Genomic DNA, 15302 nt, shown 5'->3' on the forward strand with positions numbered 1-15302 from the left:
CCGGCTCAGTGTGTGGTGGCTTTATTCAGAAAGAGAAATTATTCTTGCATGTTTTTTTTTTTCTTGTAGATATCCCATGTCACTTTGCGCCCTCAGATATCACACTGCAACATTAACACAAGTTGACACACTGGATTAAAGGCAGACAGCTGGAATGCCCGGGCCCTTTGTGTAGCATGGAGCTCAGCCAAGAGCCTTCACTCTGAGGCCAAGAGAGACCTGGGAAAGACAGCAACGCTTGGAAATAACCACAAGACAGGCCAAGACTGTGGAATGTACCTGTAGTGTGAATAAACTCGGGGTCTGTTCCGGTGCCAGATAAAATTGTTCTAATGATTAAGGCTAAAAGGTGGAAACAATCCGGTTTGGGATGTCATTCATTGCCTGAACCATCATTGATCACACTTGAACAGATTGAGCACATTGAGCTCACGACCAATTCAGATTCAGATTCAGAAAAATTTATCATCGTCGGGCAATTACAGTCATGGCATTGACTTTATCGCAATTCAGCTGTCAAAATCAACAAAATAACATATGTCAGAGCACTTGTCTTCTTCTGTAATTTGCATTTACATAAGCTATTCAGACGCTCAAAATCGTCTTTGTGAAAATAGCGAAGAGCACATCCGGTGTCATGTCTACGATTCAACATAATTGGTTCTGATTCCTTCATATTTCTCAAACAAATTTTCCCACAGGAAAAAAAATAATTGAAGCGTTCAAATAAATGTTTTACCACCATGAAAATTGTTCAGCCAATACTCTCTTTAATTCTCACAAACTCACTTTAATTACAGATATAAGTTTACCACATTTCATAGCGCAACATAAAATCTATAGTTCAATGTAGAAAAAAAAATGCTGCTGACATAAGATTTTTGGGGCGGCCCGGTGGTCCAGTGGTTAGCGCGTCGACCTCACAGTGCAGAGGTCCTGGGTTCAATTCCAGCTCCCTATGTGGAGTTTGTATTCTCCGGGTATTCCGGTTTCCTCCCACACTACACAGTCCCAAGGAGAACATACAAACTCCACACAGGAAAGCCGGATCGAACCCACGACCTTCGCAGTGTGAGGTCGACGCAGTAAATGTTATTCACCTACAAACATCTGCATCAATGCGTGGCTCGAGGGCAACAATGCAACGTTTTTCCAGATTCGTTGAGACAAACAGTCAATTATTAATCATTTTTGGTAGGGATGCATGATAACCGTTGGTATTGTAATCCAATGTTGATTAAGGCTACGCGGCAGCAAAGGTCAATGTGCCGTTAAAAAGAAAAAGGCCCCCAAGCTGGTGCGAGGACCGTCGGGTAAGGTGACGCCTCAGCTCAGGCTCTCATTCAGGTGAATGGGACCCGGTACGTTAAAAAACAAAAATAAATTCAAAATACCTCCAAATAATGCAGGATGACTTGTTTTATGACACTTTTGCCGTCAAATATATTCTGCACTCTCTTTACCTTTTGTCTTCCCTGTAAAAGGCGTGCATGACTTGTTGCTATATGTATACATGTACACAGAATGAGTGAGAGAGTGACATTGACCTGGTGAGGATCTCCATGGTAACAAAGCAGTCAAGTCACACCTCATTATTGCAAGCTGAGTGTTTGTATTGGCTGGCCAGTTCCGGAATGTATCCCCCCCCCCCCCCCCCCCCGCCGCCCTCCCACCACCCTCCCATGCTAATAGCCTTCATATGCCATCGGCTCATCGCCCTCAGCAGTGTTGCCCAACTCGCTCAGCCGCCCCACACCCAGACCTCCACACACCCACACAGATTCAGAGCAGATGAAGAACTAGCACTTTATGGCCTATAAGCACAATTGTTCCGATTTCGCTTACATCCCCACAGGCTCTTTGAATTTGGTATTTATACACTTTCACATATTGATAACCTCTCAACTGCAAATTATCAGAAGACTTTTTAAGATGAAAGTTAAGATTAAGATTTCTCTCTGACACATGTGTCAGGTTGGAGACTTAAAAAAAAAAAAGACATTTGCTCCGGCGCTACACCGATGTATTTTGTTGCGATATATTTTACACCGGAGCAAATTTTGTGGAGCGGTCACACGTACAAAGCCGCTGAGCGTGTCAGCACCGGTGCAGTGTTGGTGCAGCTCCACTTGCGTTCACACGGCAGTTTCCGCAGCGGAGAAAAATGACATAAAACAAATGAGCCGTCGTGTTGGTTCTTTTTAAAACTTTTACACAACTCAAGCACCTACTGTACAGGCACGTCCTTCTCCTTCTCTGTGTCCATGCCTTAAGCTCGAGAGTGACCGCCCCCGAAAACGTAAATCAACGATGATTTCAATGACACTCAGCAAAGCAAACATGTTGTAATGCACCAAACAGAAAATAAAGAGAGGGACTCACACAATAAATGATATGGGGGTTGTGAACACACAACAAAGGAACAAACTACACAAACAACTCTGAGACAGTCCAGTCTCCTACAAAAGGAAAGATGATGTTTGGGGACTACCCCCCCCCCTTCTAGTTGAGATGGTATAACCCAAGAGATGCTTGCTACTGTTAACAGCCAAGTCTTGCGTTATTAAACAAACACATGACGGAAGTCCGACAGAGCACCAAAAGCAACGCATTCTCGTCGTACGTAATTAACTCTTCTCGAGCATTTGCTCTGGAGCAAATTTAACGCAGTTGCGTTCACACGTGAAAATTTGCACCGGTACTGCTTCGCAAATGAGCATTTGCTCTGGAGCAAATTTTTAAACCACCTCCCCCGAGGTGGATCAAATTTGGTTTGGTGTAAGCTGATTTCCGGGGCTACGCCGGAGCTAATTTGCACGTGTGAACACTCTACTTGGGCAGCCCCGGCGTAGCACCGGAGCGAATCTTGCCGTGTGAATACCCCTTTTGTTTGTTTGTTTGTTTTTTTACCAGGGAACGTTTGGAAATCACATTATTTAAATATTTATTTATTTATTTATTTATTGCGGCTGCTTTACAGATTTCAAGTCAAGTCAAGTCATCAGTATTTATAGAGCACTTTCAAACAGCCATCGCTGCATACAAAGTGCTGTACATGGAGCGATTTAACATACACAATATACAGTAAGACGAATCGGTAATAAAGGCGGTAGAAAGCACCAAGCAGTAAAATCAAGAACAAATCTAAGTCATGCTGAGTCGAACGCCAAAGAATACAAGTGAGTTTTGAGGAGGGCTTTAAAGATGGGCAGCGAGGAGGCTTGCCGAATGTTCAGTGGGAGGTCATTCCAGAGAGAGGGACCGGCAACAGAAAAGGCTCGATACCCTCTGAGCCTCAGTTTAGTTCTTGGTACTTCTAACAAACACTGGTCCACAGACCTGAGGCGCCGGGCAGGTGTGTAGGGGCGGATGAGCTCAGAGAGGTAAGGTGGCGCGAGATTATTCAGAGATTTGAAAACAAAGAGGAGGATCTTGAAAATAACTCTAAAATGAATGGGGAGCCAGTGAAGGGATGCCAGAGTAGGAGTTATATGCTCCCTCTTACGAGTACCAGTCAAGAGGCGAGCAGCGGCATTCTGGACAAGCTGAAGGCGCTTAATGGAGGACTGGCTAACTCCAAAGTACAGGGCATTGCAGTAATCCAGCCGGGATGTGACAAAGGCATGAATTACTGTCTCAAAGTGTTCATGTGAGAGGAGAGGTTTTATTTTGGCCAGCTGTCTAAGGTGAAAGAGGCTTGATTTAACAACGGCACCAATTTGCCGATCGAGTTTCAAATCACTGTCCAGTTTAAGGCCCAAGTTTGAGACCGTTGATTTCAGATAAGGAGACAGGGGGCCCAAGTCTACAGGATGGAATGTACAAGGGCCACTGGGACCAAACAATATCACCTCTGTCTTCTTTTCGTTGAATTTCAAGAAATTTTGTGCCATCCAGGTTTTGATTTCTTCCAGACAGGATAGGAGTGGCCTTAATGAGAAGGCGTCTTTCTTGCTCAGTGGGACATAGATCTGGCAGTCATCTGCATAGCAGTGGAAGGGAATACCATGTTTCCTTAAGATGGAACCCAATGGGAGCAGATACAGCGAGAACAGCAGAGGCCCCAGAATTGAGCCCTGTGGAACACCACATGACAGGGGAGCAGTGCGTGATTCAGAGCAGCCAAGGCTGACACAAAAGGTCCTGTCAGCTAGATAGGACCTAAACCACTCAAGAGCACTGCCGCCAATGCCCACCAAGTGCTGCAAACGAGTCAGCAGATGACTGTGATCCACTGTATCAAATGCTGCAGTTAAGTCCAATAAAACCAGACACACGTGGTCTCCAGAGTCATTTGCCAGGAGGATGTCATTAGAAACGCGTAACAGGGCTGACTCCGTGCTATGCATCGTCTTGAAACCTGACTGGAAGACCTCCAAGATGTTATGTTCATCCAAGAAAAGTTTCAACTGCATGTGCACCACTTTTTCCAGAATTTTGGAAATGAAAGACAGTTTGGAAATGGGCCTGTAACTTGACAGCACATCTGCATCAAGACCAGGTTTCTTGATCAAGGGTTGGACCACAGCATGTTTAAACTGTTGGGGAACTACACCAGAAGAAAGGCTGCTGTTGATATCCAAGACCGATGCACCAACACTCGGAAGAACCTCCTGAAAGAAGCGTGGGTGAAGACAGTCGCAAGGGGAGCCAGATGGCTTTGTCTGACGAACTACATCCTCCAAAAGCGCCAAGGACACAGTATCAAAAGAATTTAGTACAGCTGAACATGGAACATGGACAGAGGGGTCAGATGCGGTATTTGAGACCGGAGTCCGAGCTGTAGAGACCTTATCAATGAAAAACTGAAGGAATCTGTTGCACATCTCGGGTGAAGAATCCGAGCAAGTAGGCAGAGGGGGTTTGAGTACCGAATCTATCGTTTTAAATAGTGCGCGTGGGTTGTGACGGTTAGCTAGAATAAGGTCCGACAGATATTCTCTTTTGGCCTCTTTTACTGTGAGCTGGTAGTTACGCCAGCAGTCTTTCCAAATTTGATAAGAGACATGCAATTTGTCTTTTTTACACTTGCGTTCAGCTCTGCGACACTCCTGCCTAGCTGCGCGGGTAATGTCGTTAAACCATGGCTCAGGTTTAGGCTTTGGGAGCACCATTTTTGAAGGAGCCACCAAATCCAGGATGGCACAGCATGACGAGTCGAACCAAGAGGCGAGTTCCTCTGTGTTAGACGATGGTACGCAAAGGTTATTAAAGGCATCAGAGAAACGACTAGCAGTGCGAGGGTTAAAAATTCGGCGTTTACAACTAGGAGCGCCAGATTTCACAGCAACATGCGATAAGACTACGTCAAATAAAACTGCCATGTGATCAGAAATCCCATTTTGAAGGACTTCCAGATTTGACACCGGTAGACCATGAGCAAGGACAAGGTCTAAAATATGTCCTTGTTCATGTGTCGGGCTGGTCACATACTGCACAAAATTAAAAGAGTCAATAAGTCTTAAGAAGTCTTTTGCTAGCGGTTTTTCCAGACAGCACACATGGATATTAAAATCCCCCATTAAGAGGATATAATCATATCTCAGCCTGATTTCCGCAAGAAAGGTTGAAAAATCGCTTAAATTAAAAAGTCTATGTTGTATTTAGGAGGACGGTAAATGACAGCACAAAGCACCGGGAAAACACGACCAACTTCAAAGAAGGTTGCTTCAAAGCTGTTGGCCGATGTGGTGAATGTGCACCGTTTACATTTGAAATTGTTCTTAAAGTTGCTTACCGTACCTCCACCACGTCAGGGACAACAAGCTAAATTTCACTCATCGCCACTGTAAAAAATACCATTCGAATAATATCAAAGAATACAAGTTTGTGCTCACAGCATACCAATGGAAAATGGTGCTGTTTGCTTCAAGACTTTGGTGCTCAATTTCATCTGCAATTCACTCTACATACTGTATGGAGCAACCTTCACCAGTATATTTTTTTAACCTGTCACTTTAATTGTTTTTAAAATATACGAGTTATTTTCTGTTCTCTTATTATGGGTAACTTTTAAGTTCTTTGCAATGAAAAACACAAGGGAGGACGTTAAACATTAATACAAGGAATGAAGGTAAGTAATTGTATTAGTATTATATTCCTTTCTTGAGCTTCACGGCCAGCTGCACACTGAGTTCAAATCCACTTTGGGCTGAAATATAGCAAAAAATGATAGTTGGAAGAGGACGTGAACAAGAACAAAGAGAATAATTGCTGGGATCAAATTACCCAACACGGTACGTAATGTTCAAGTTTTTGTTATTTCACCCATATGAAATCATAAATATGGTCACCGGTAAATATACAGTTGTACGAAAACACAGTGTGTATACTACTATATACCACGCGCCACCTTACCTCTCTGAGCTCATCCGCCCCTACACACCTGCCCGGCGTCTCAGGTCTGTGGACCAGTCTTTGTTAGATGTACCAAGAACTAAACTGAGGCTCAGAGGGGATCGAGCCTTTTCTGTTGCCGGTCCCTCTCTCTGGAATGACCTCCCACTGAACATTCGGCAAGCCTCCTCGCTGCCCATCTTTAAAGCCCACCTCAATACCCACTTGTATTCTTTGGCGTTCGACTCAGCATGATTTTACTGCTTGGTGCTTTCTACCGCCTTTATTACCATTTCGTCTTACTGTTTATTGTGTATGTTAAATCGCTCCATGTACAGCACTTTGTATGCAGCGATGGCTGTTTGAAAGTGCTCTGTAAATACTGTTGACTTGACTATATATTTTAAGCCGCGCACCGTCCAGCAGTATTCGATTCGGTGTTAGTTCCAGTCTTTTGTTTCCTACCCACGTTGATCAAAAGTAAATTTGAGGGCTCGGTTCACGTACCTTTACATTTGGTTTTGAAAATAAATTCTGAATACCAATACGATCCCACCAACAAAATAGTTGTCAGCACAAATATTTGAGCGCCTCACAGTATGCATGAATGCTGTGGATCAATTACAAGTAAATGATGGAGTCACTCACGCAAAGCAAAGCAGTTCTCAAGCATTTAAAAATCCCAAATTCGGATTATCAGTGTCCATGCAATCATTGGCTGAGTTACATGTTCGTCAGGATGTGCATCCCCTCTGACTGACCAGCTAAGGAGTGGGTTAATCAAGATATCACTACCAAAGTGCGGCCCACCACCCCAACTACAAAATGTACCACATATATCCTCCTGATTACCAGTCGTTCAAATTTGTCCCCTGTAGAGGACATTTGTGAAGCTAAATATCTCCCACCCAGTGCCTCCAATCGCATTAACTCCTTTTGTTACTCGAAAGAGGGCATTCAGTGCTTTCCAATGATACCAAATTTGTAAGGGTTAGAAAAAGTAAGAAAATGGCTTCCCTCAGTGCACGCGCTTTTTATGGGAAGAGGAAAAGTAATACTTTTTATCAAACACATTTTGTCTTGAAATGCTATTGGCATTTTATTTATAACACCCCTCTCAACATGTTAAAGTGTTATTTGAGTTGTTTTAAGTGTATTTGAGCCTAATATTCAGGTGTTTAAAAAATGTAGTGGAATTTCAAACATTTCTTTTGGAGTAGTCCTTCACATAGATTGGGGAATTTCAAAATAAATTTGATTGGACAACATTTTTTCCCCTGGTAGTCAGGAGGATATAGATGTTCATTTCTTACTATTAACATTCAATCCCAGCCCTTTTCACTGGAGCAACCCCCTCAAACCCAGCATTTTACTGGATTTTGATTGATCTTGCAAGTTCCACAGAACATTTGGTTCTAATGCGAGATCCCGGATACAAGCGGCTGAAATGAGTTTTCTCCGCAGGGTGTCCGGGCTCTCCCTTAGAGATAAGGTGAGAAGCTCAGTCATCCGGGAGGGGCTCAGAGTCGAGCCGCTTCTCCTCCACATCGAGAGGAGCCAGATGAGGTGGCTTGGGCATCTGATTCGGATGCCTCCTGAGCGCCTCCCCGGTGAGGTGTTCCGGTCATGTCCCACCGGGAGGAGACCCAGAGGAAGACCCAGGACACGCTGGAGAGACTATGTCACCCAGCTGGCCTGGGAACGACTCGGGATCCCCCGGGGAGAGCTGGAAGAAGTAGCTAGGGAGAGGGAAGTCTGGGCTTCCCTGCTAAAGCTGTTGCCCCCGCGACCCGGCCCCGGATAAGCGGTAGATGATGGATGGATGGATGGATGGATGGGCTATATTAAAAAGGAGCCTACCAAAATAAAGTATGGACTCTTAAAATATGGATTTTGTTTCGATCTTTTTTCATTCTTCAGCAATCGGCAATCCAAAATTGCTAAGTTTCATGGAAATGGTGAATGTCTCTATGATGCAGAAAACAGACTTAGATGTACAAGTACTTCCTTGGTAGGCGAGGCCTAATTTTAAAAAGATGTACAAGTACGTCTTGTAGAATGAAAGGCTTAAGACATCGTCAATATTTCTTTTTTTTAGCCTGCATGAAAATCATCAGTCTGCATCAGCTTCTATCATACATGGAACTTTTTAATCACACAATCATGAGGAGGTAAGTGGTATCTTGTGTGAAAAACCAATGTTGTGTGCAGTGATGCTCACCTCCGTGATTTAACGGGGATTTAGCTTTTCCAGGCAACTCTAAGTCCAGCCCAGGCTCGCAAATGTGCAGGATGTGAAGCTATTTTACATTGAAACTATCAGTGAACCTTAATGCAATGTCACAGCTGGCCGTGAAAAGTCACAAAGCGGGAAAGCGCAGAGATGGATGACCAGGAAAAGGATAATAATGTGAAAAAGAACTGAATGTCACAAAACTTCAGAAGTGAAACTGCTGTTGTACATGACATCACATGAGAACGAAACATATCATGCAAGACCGCACAGATTAGTCACCATCCAAAAGTTCGCGATGGCATCAAGAAAAAAGTTTGACTGAGGCAATACAACCAAAACTTGTTCAGTAACAACAAAACCACAGATATACATTGGCAGGCAAGGTTAAAAATGACACACAGCCTAAGCACACACATGTACACAAACATGCAAAGACAAATGAACTAGGAATGGCTCAATATCACTTTTTTTACTTGATCCCAATGCTGCAGCCTCGAGGATCACCCGTTACCGATCCAATTCCTTTTGTCACTCTTCAAGTTGTTTCTACAAAATAACATGTGGATGTAATTTTCTTGAAACCGACATCTGAAAACACCACGTTCAGTGAACAATTACTCCAGTCCCTTACAGAAAGAAGGAACACGCTATGACTCCAGCTCTCTCAGCTTGTCATAAACTAATTAATTATTCCATCAACCATTCGGGGAAGAAACTCAGCCAGCCCCAACATAGCGCCCCCCACTCTCCCACCCATGGGATAACTTTTTTTCTCTCATGGAAAATATCCAACGGTGATACAGTGATAAGCTAAAGACAGCTCTACTCATAACCTTGAGTTAGCCAAACTCGATGTTTCAACACTACATACTAACGTCAAAGTAAAGAACATTCATTTTGCTTTCCGTATAGGAACAGAGATGAACAACCATCCGCACTCACACTCACACTTAGGGACAGACAATTTAGAACATTCAATTAGCCTGCCATGCATGTTTTTGGAATGTGGGAGGAAACCAAAGTACCCGAAGAACAGTGATGTGTTCCTCGAGTTGGTCCTTGGCCTCGAGGACCGGCTCGAGGACTGGAGGTCGGTCCTTGGTCCTTGGCCTTGGCCTCGGAGTCAAGTCCTTGGTCCTTTGCCTTGGCCTCAGCCTCAGCCTCGGAGTCAAGTCCTTGGCCTTGGCCTTGGGTTGCCGGTCCTCGGACACAACAAAGGATTAGAGCCTCTAATCCTTCGTCCACAGGTATAAAGTGGGCCCGAGGACCATGAAAAATCGTGAAGAAATCAAACAAAATCCATCCAGGGAAACCCATAGTGATGGGTCCAGTGACACCGGTGCGTTGACGCATGCGTCGGGCTCACAGAACAATCCACGTGTCGGTGCATGTACTTGTAGCCGGGTCTTTGGAAAGACTGGACTGGACACAAAATAATTTTTAGGTGGGCTTTATTCCCGACTGAACAATGAAAAATTGTTCAGCATTAAGATGAAAGACTGAGATGTTAACTGAATTTTAAAAGAAGTCGAAAAGGGATCTAAGAGATCAAAGAAAATCATTTAACAAATTACAGACAATTACGCCACAATAGACAACAGCAGTGGCTTGCTTAATAGGAAAACAGAAATAAAAATACATTATTTCCAAGCCACAATACTTCTTAGTGCAGAACAAATAATCATTACAACCCAATGTTTTGAGATGCAGCCACACTTACTCGATATGTTCCGGTGTGTTGGGTGTGTACAAAGCACGTGGTCAAACACAAATGATCTCCCCTCTAAAGAACAGATAACACAGTTCATATAATTTACAGTAAAAAACATATTTACATCTTATAACATTGCGAACACTTACGCTGTACAGCTGTTGACACGACTCACTAGTGGTAGATTTCAAACTCCAACCCAAACCACTCCAGATATTGTGCTCTACAAATACCATTCAACTAATTAATCATCTGTCCAAAATTAACACCTAACATGCGTCATGGTAAACTAGTTACCAATTACCTGAATATCGCCAGGGTTACGAGGACGATCATGGGTGTATCAAGTTGGGACAAGCAGTGGCACAGATCAGCGACTACCCTCCTTTACGTGCATGTCACCCTTTCTGGTCTGATTCTCACACGCTGCATATGTTCCCGCGTGTTTTGATCTAGTGTGGCTCTTAAAGTGACAGTGCTACATTTGTTAAACAAGGAAGCCTTCACTACAAGCATCTAAGTAAGGTTTACCTGGTTACATACTCTTCATTACATCACGTGATTGACACGTGAACTGCACCGGCACAGTCTAGACTGCATCGGCTGCGTCGACACAGTCCAGGCTGCTTGGCACAGTCCAGGCTGCGCCACTCAGTCCAGGGGGCGTCGAGTCAGTGCAGGGGGCGTTGAAGCAGTAAAAGCCCGCACAGTGTTTATAAGGAAGTGCGTCTAGCGACACGATGCCGACTGCGAAACAAGCCAGACCTCACCCTCGCTCGAATAAAAATATATGTTTGGGCAATACGGAAAACACACTGATTATCAGAAAAAAATTGTTCGTCTGACTTTGAGCATTGTGTCGGCTGTCATATAATAGGCTATTATTATATGAGAAGTGCTTTATGAACGTTTGTACTGTACGTCATTAAGAAAAAACCTTTTAGTCTCGCAATGGAGAAATTCCAGATTCACAGCAGCAAAGTTATGAAAGGAAGAAGTAGAACAACAAAAAAATAGGAGCTGCTGGAAAGGCAGCCACTCTCGCGGCGCCATTTTGAAGTCAAAAATAACAAAAAATAACACAAGACAACACATAGGACAGAGACAGTCGTGCAATCTTCACCACTTTTCTGCATACACTTTGTTGTCTGAAGCAGTTATAGATGAAAGAGGAGAGGATCAAAGTGTCCTTTCACCAGTGGATCAGAGACATCATGCTGAAACATGTGCACAGGTCTGCTACAAGCAAAGTTTTGAAAGCAAACACGAAGCTGTAGCGTCCATTGACGAAAAGAGATTAGTTCACTTCTCCTGTCCCACATAATCCGCTTCAAATTCCAAGCCGCGACTCCCAGCTCCAAATCCGCATCGGCACTCCGCGCCAACACTCCTTTCTTCTCATCGTCCATCGTCATCGTCATACTCCAGTTCATTGAGTGTGGACGCATAATTTTCCCACGGGACGCATAGTTCCAAATAATGTGCGTTTTTGATAAGATAAGATAAGATAAGATAAGATAAGATAAGATAAGATAAAATATCCTTTATTTGTCCCACAATGGGGAAATTTACAGTCTACAGCAGCAAGATTGTGGGTAGAAGAAGAAAGAAGAAAAAAACAACTTGTTTTTTTTATTCAGAGATAAAGATAAGGTGGCTTATTTTTATCTTTATATCTTTAGAAAGATATGTTGTTGTTTGTGTTATTATCATATGCAATTGAATGAGTAGACCGCTTCAGAATTCGAAATTTGGGACTCTCTCAATGCATAATGGGACTCATACTTTTCTGATCAGCTGCCGGTAAACTGTAAAATTATCACGACAGAGATTACCGCTTTTTCTGCACTCACTGCAAAGTAATTTCTCAAATTGTGTTCCGTGCCATGTCATGCCTGTTGAGTGTTGATTTACTTCATATTAAGAAACTGCTGCATTAAAACATTCATTCATAAATGTATATCATATGCTTTTATTTTTGTTTTTCACACAACTCCACCTTACAAGTTCACAATTTGGCAGCAAGGGAAGGAACGTGAGGACATGAATTTGCTTTTGTTGACAGTGACGGATGGAAGGCAATGGAAGTTTAACATAGACATAAAAATAACGCTGTAGCATGTGTCTCGTGAATGGTTTTGCTGTATGGTGAGATGCAACTAACCTTCGAAGTGGTGTTACGCTCATACAGCTCATTGAAAGCATGCAGAGATGGTGCACTTTCCAACAAATCTTGACGATTCTTAATGTAGCAGCCTGTGATTGTGTGACCGAGATGTGTTCCATCTGCAGGGTTGCCTGACAATCTGAATGAGGCCCTCCTGCAAACGTATAATAGGGTTTTTATTGGACCCCTTGACAAATGCTGTGGAAGCAGCTGCAGAGCCGCAGGAGAGCCAACCTCCCTGGTGAAGAAAACTCAGCGAGAGGAGAGGAGCTATGATAATTATTTGCCAAATTTAAGTGAATAACTCTGATCTCAGGTTGTGTTGGGACAATAATTGCAATTTAGTATACATGCAAAAAGTTATTTAATTTAGCACGTATACATTGTATTAGTGCAGAGTGGAGGAAGGTCTAGTTGACCCCTGCTGTACTTTACAGTTTAAAGTAGTTTGCCATCATCCCCAGCCTCCACTTTGTACCACTGATTTGCTTTGTTGCTACCATCAGCCATATGGTGAATTCATTTCTGTCACCAACAGACTAATGCTGAGATTTAAGTGTTATTTTTCCTCACCATTTACTCATTGATGCAGAGAGAGAGAGAGAGAGATAATTTATAGTTGGTGAGGTCCATGGAGGTCCTGAAATAAGAGCAACAGCAAGCTTTTAAGCTTGCTGTTGCTCTTATTTCAGCATTTTCTTGTGTCTTATTTTTTGGAGTCAGCAGATCAGATCCGGATAGCAAATTTATTTATTTTATTGGGGAGAATTACTGTAAGCAGGCTCATTTTTATGATCCAGCAATACCCCACACTTTTAGATGTTATGTCAAGGTCAGAACTTCCAATCTTGCATCCATCCATTTATTCCATCTGATGAAAGGTGAGAGGCACGTTACTTCATGGACTGGTCACAAATCAATCACAGGAAAGCCTGTAGATGCTAATCTGGAGCATTGGGAGGATTCCCATGAGGCCGAGTTGCTATTCTGGCCTGTATAGACAATTCTTATGGTCGACACGTTTGTTTCTAAATCAGCAAACAGTGGTTCTAACCATTGCATTTTCACATTGTATGTCAAGGGTAAGCCATATTATATTTGTTTCGAGCACTGAGAGAGAAATCTATGGACAAAATTGTATCATGTTTAAAGTTTCGGTTAATTTGGACATGTCTGGATATACTCAGCGCAGAGGTGTCAGCCGTTTGGGCGCAGGGCCTTTTCTTGAGTAATCACGTCAAAGCAAGGAACAGATGGAAGAAGGCTAGATTCAATCACAGAGTGGGAATAAACAAATTGGGAACAAGTTGTTGAATACCAAAAGACAGTTTGGGAACAGCTGTCGTGCCCAGGTGGACATTTGTCATCAGCAAAGTCTGTGACTTGTGTATTCGGGTAGATCAGATCACTACAGAGGGGCCGGACCGGGGGGCTGGACCGGGGGGCGTGGTCTGCAAATCTCTGGGGCAGTGTCTTTCTTGTATTTTGCAATAAAAGTTCGAACCGGCGGAGAGGGAGCCGAGTGTGTATCATCGGAGCAACCAAACCGTCGTTCGCTGTCAGAGATCCGCTTCCGCCGATATTGAAGACAATTTTCCATGTGTGCCGAGTCATTTCTTTACCTTTGTCCAAGAAAATCTCTGACAAGCACTGACCTCACGACTGCTGTGTTTCAGGGTGTCACAAAAAGTTAAATAATTCAATAATCTAAATAACAGTCCGTTCCAGTGTTCCAGTGGTGAGCGTGTTGGTCTCACAGTCCAGAGGTACTGGGTTTGATTCCAGCTCCGGCCTCCCTGTGTGGAGCTTGCATGTTCTCCCCGTGCCTGTGTGGGTTTTCTCCGGGTACTCCGGTTTCCTCCACACATTCCAAAAAACATGCATGGCCACACCAAATTGTCCCTAGGTACATGAGTGTGAGCGTGGATGGTTGTTCATCTCTGTGTGCCCTGCGATTGGCTGGCAACTGGTTCAGGGTGTGCCCCGCCTCCTGCCTGAAAACAGCTGGGATAGGCTCCGGCACCGCCCCACGACCCTTGTGAGGATAAAGCAGATCAGAAAATGGATGGACGGGTAGATAAATAACACCACTGTAATTATATCACACCGTCTGTACAAAATAATACAATAATCAATGTAACATGTGCTAATTGTAATAAACGCATGCTTATCAAAAATGGCGCCGCAAGAGTGGCTGCCTTTATAGCAGCTCATATCCTTGTTTAAATTCCTTTAATCCTTTTCCCTTCTACCTACTTTGTTTTATATGTTTTTGTACCCCAAAGCTACGCCATCTCCGATTTTCTGTAATGATGAGTTGTGAAGCCCACATGACACAAAAACTACTAATCGTATCGAACATACCAGACAGAGATTTATTCTCGAAGAGAAACATGTTAAGGCCTCTTTGAATTCCGCGTACGGGCAGGCGACAAAGGCGGCGTTGCATCACGTGACTGAGGCATTGTGTCGCGAGGCACGTCTGCGTTCCCTCTGCAACACAAGCCTCAGACACAACAGAAATTGGTGCTGGGCGTAAAGAATGCCACGTGCGTCATCTCTCGTGGTTGGTCTGTTCAGTCACATGCTGTAATGACGTAGTACTTAGCGCTCCCTGGCTAGGTTCCACTCAAAAGGTAATTTATTAATCACCACAGAGGAGAGGATCCGTAAATAAACCTACTCACGCACATACCACCTACGCCGCAGCCTTCTTAGATTGATTTCACAGTGCAATTTAATGTGTCATCTAGTCATCAAAATCCTCTTGTTCTAGCAGGCACAGTCCCCCAACTGCAGAGGAAACTCGACCCCGTGGCTGTACTAGCCAATAAAAGCTGAAGCAACACCCT

The sequence above is a fragment of the Hippocampus zosterae genome, chromosome 10, assembly GCF_025434085.1.
Source record: "Hippocampus zosterae strain Florida chromosome 10, ASM2543408v3, whole genome shotgun sequence".
Lineage (NCBI taxonomy): Eukaryota > Metazoa > Chordata > Actinopteri > Syngnathiformes > Syngnathidae > Hippocampus > Hippocampus zosterae.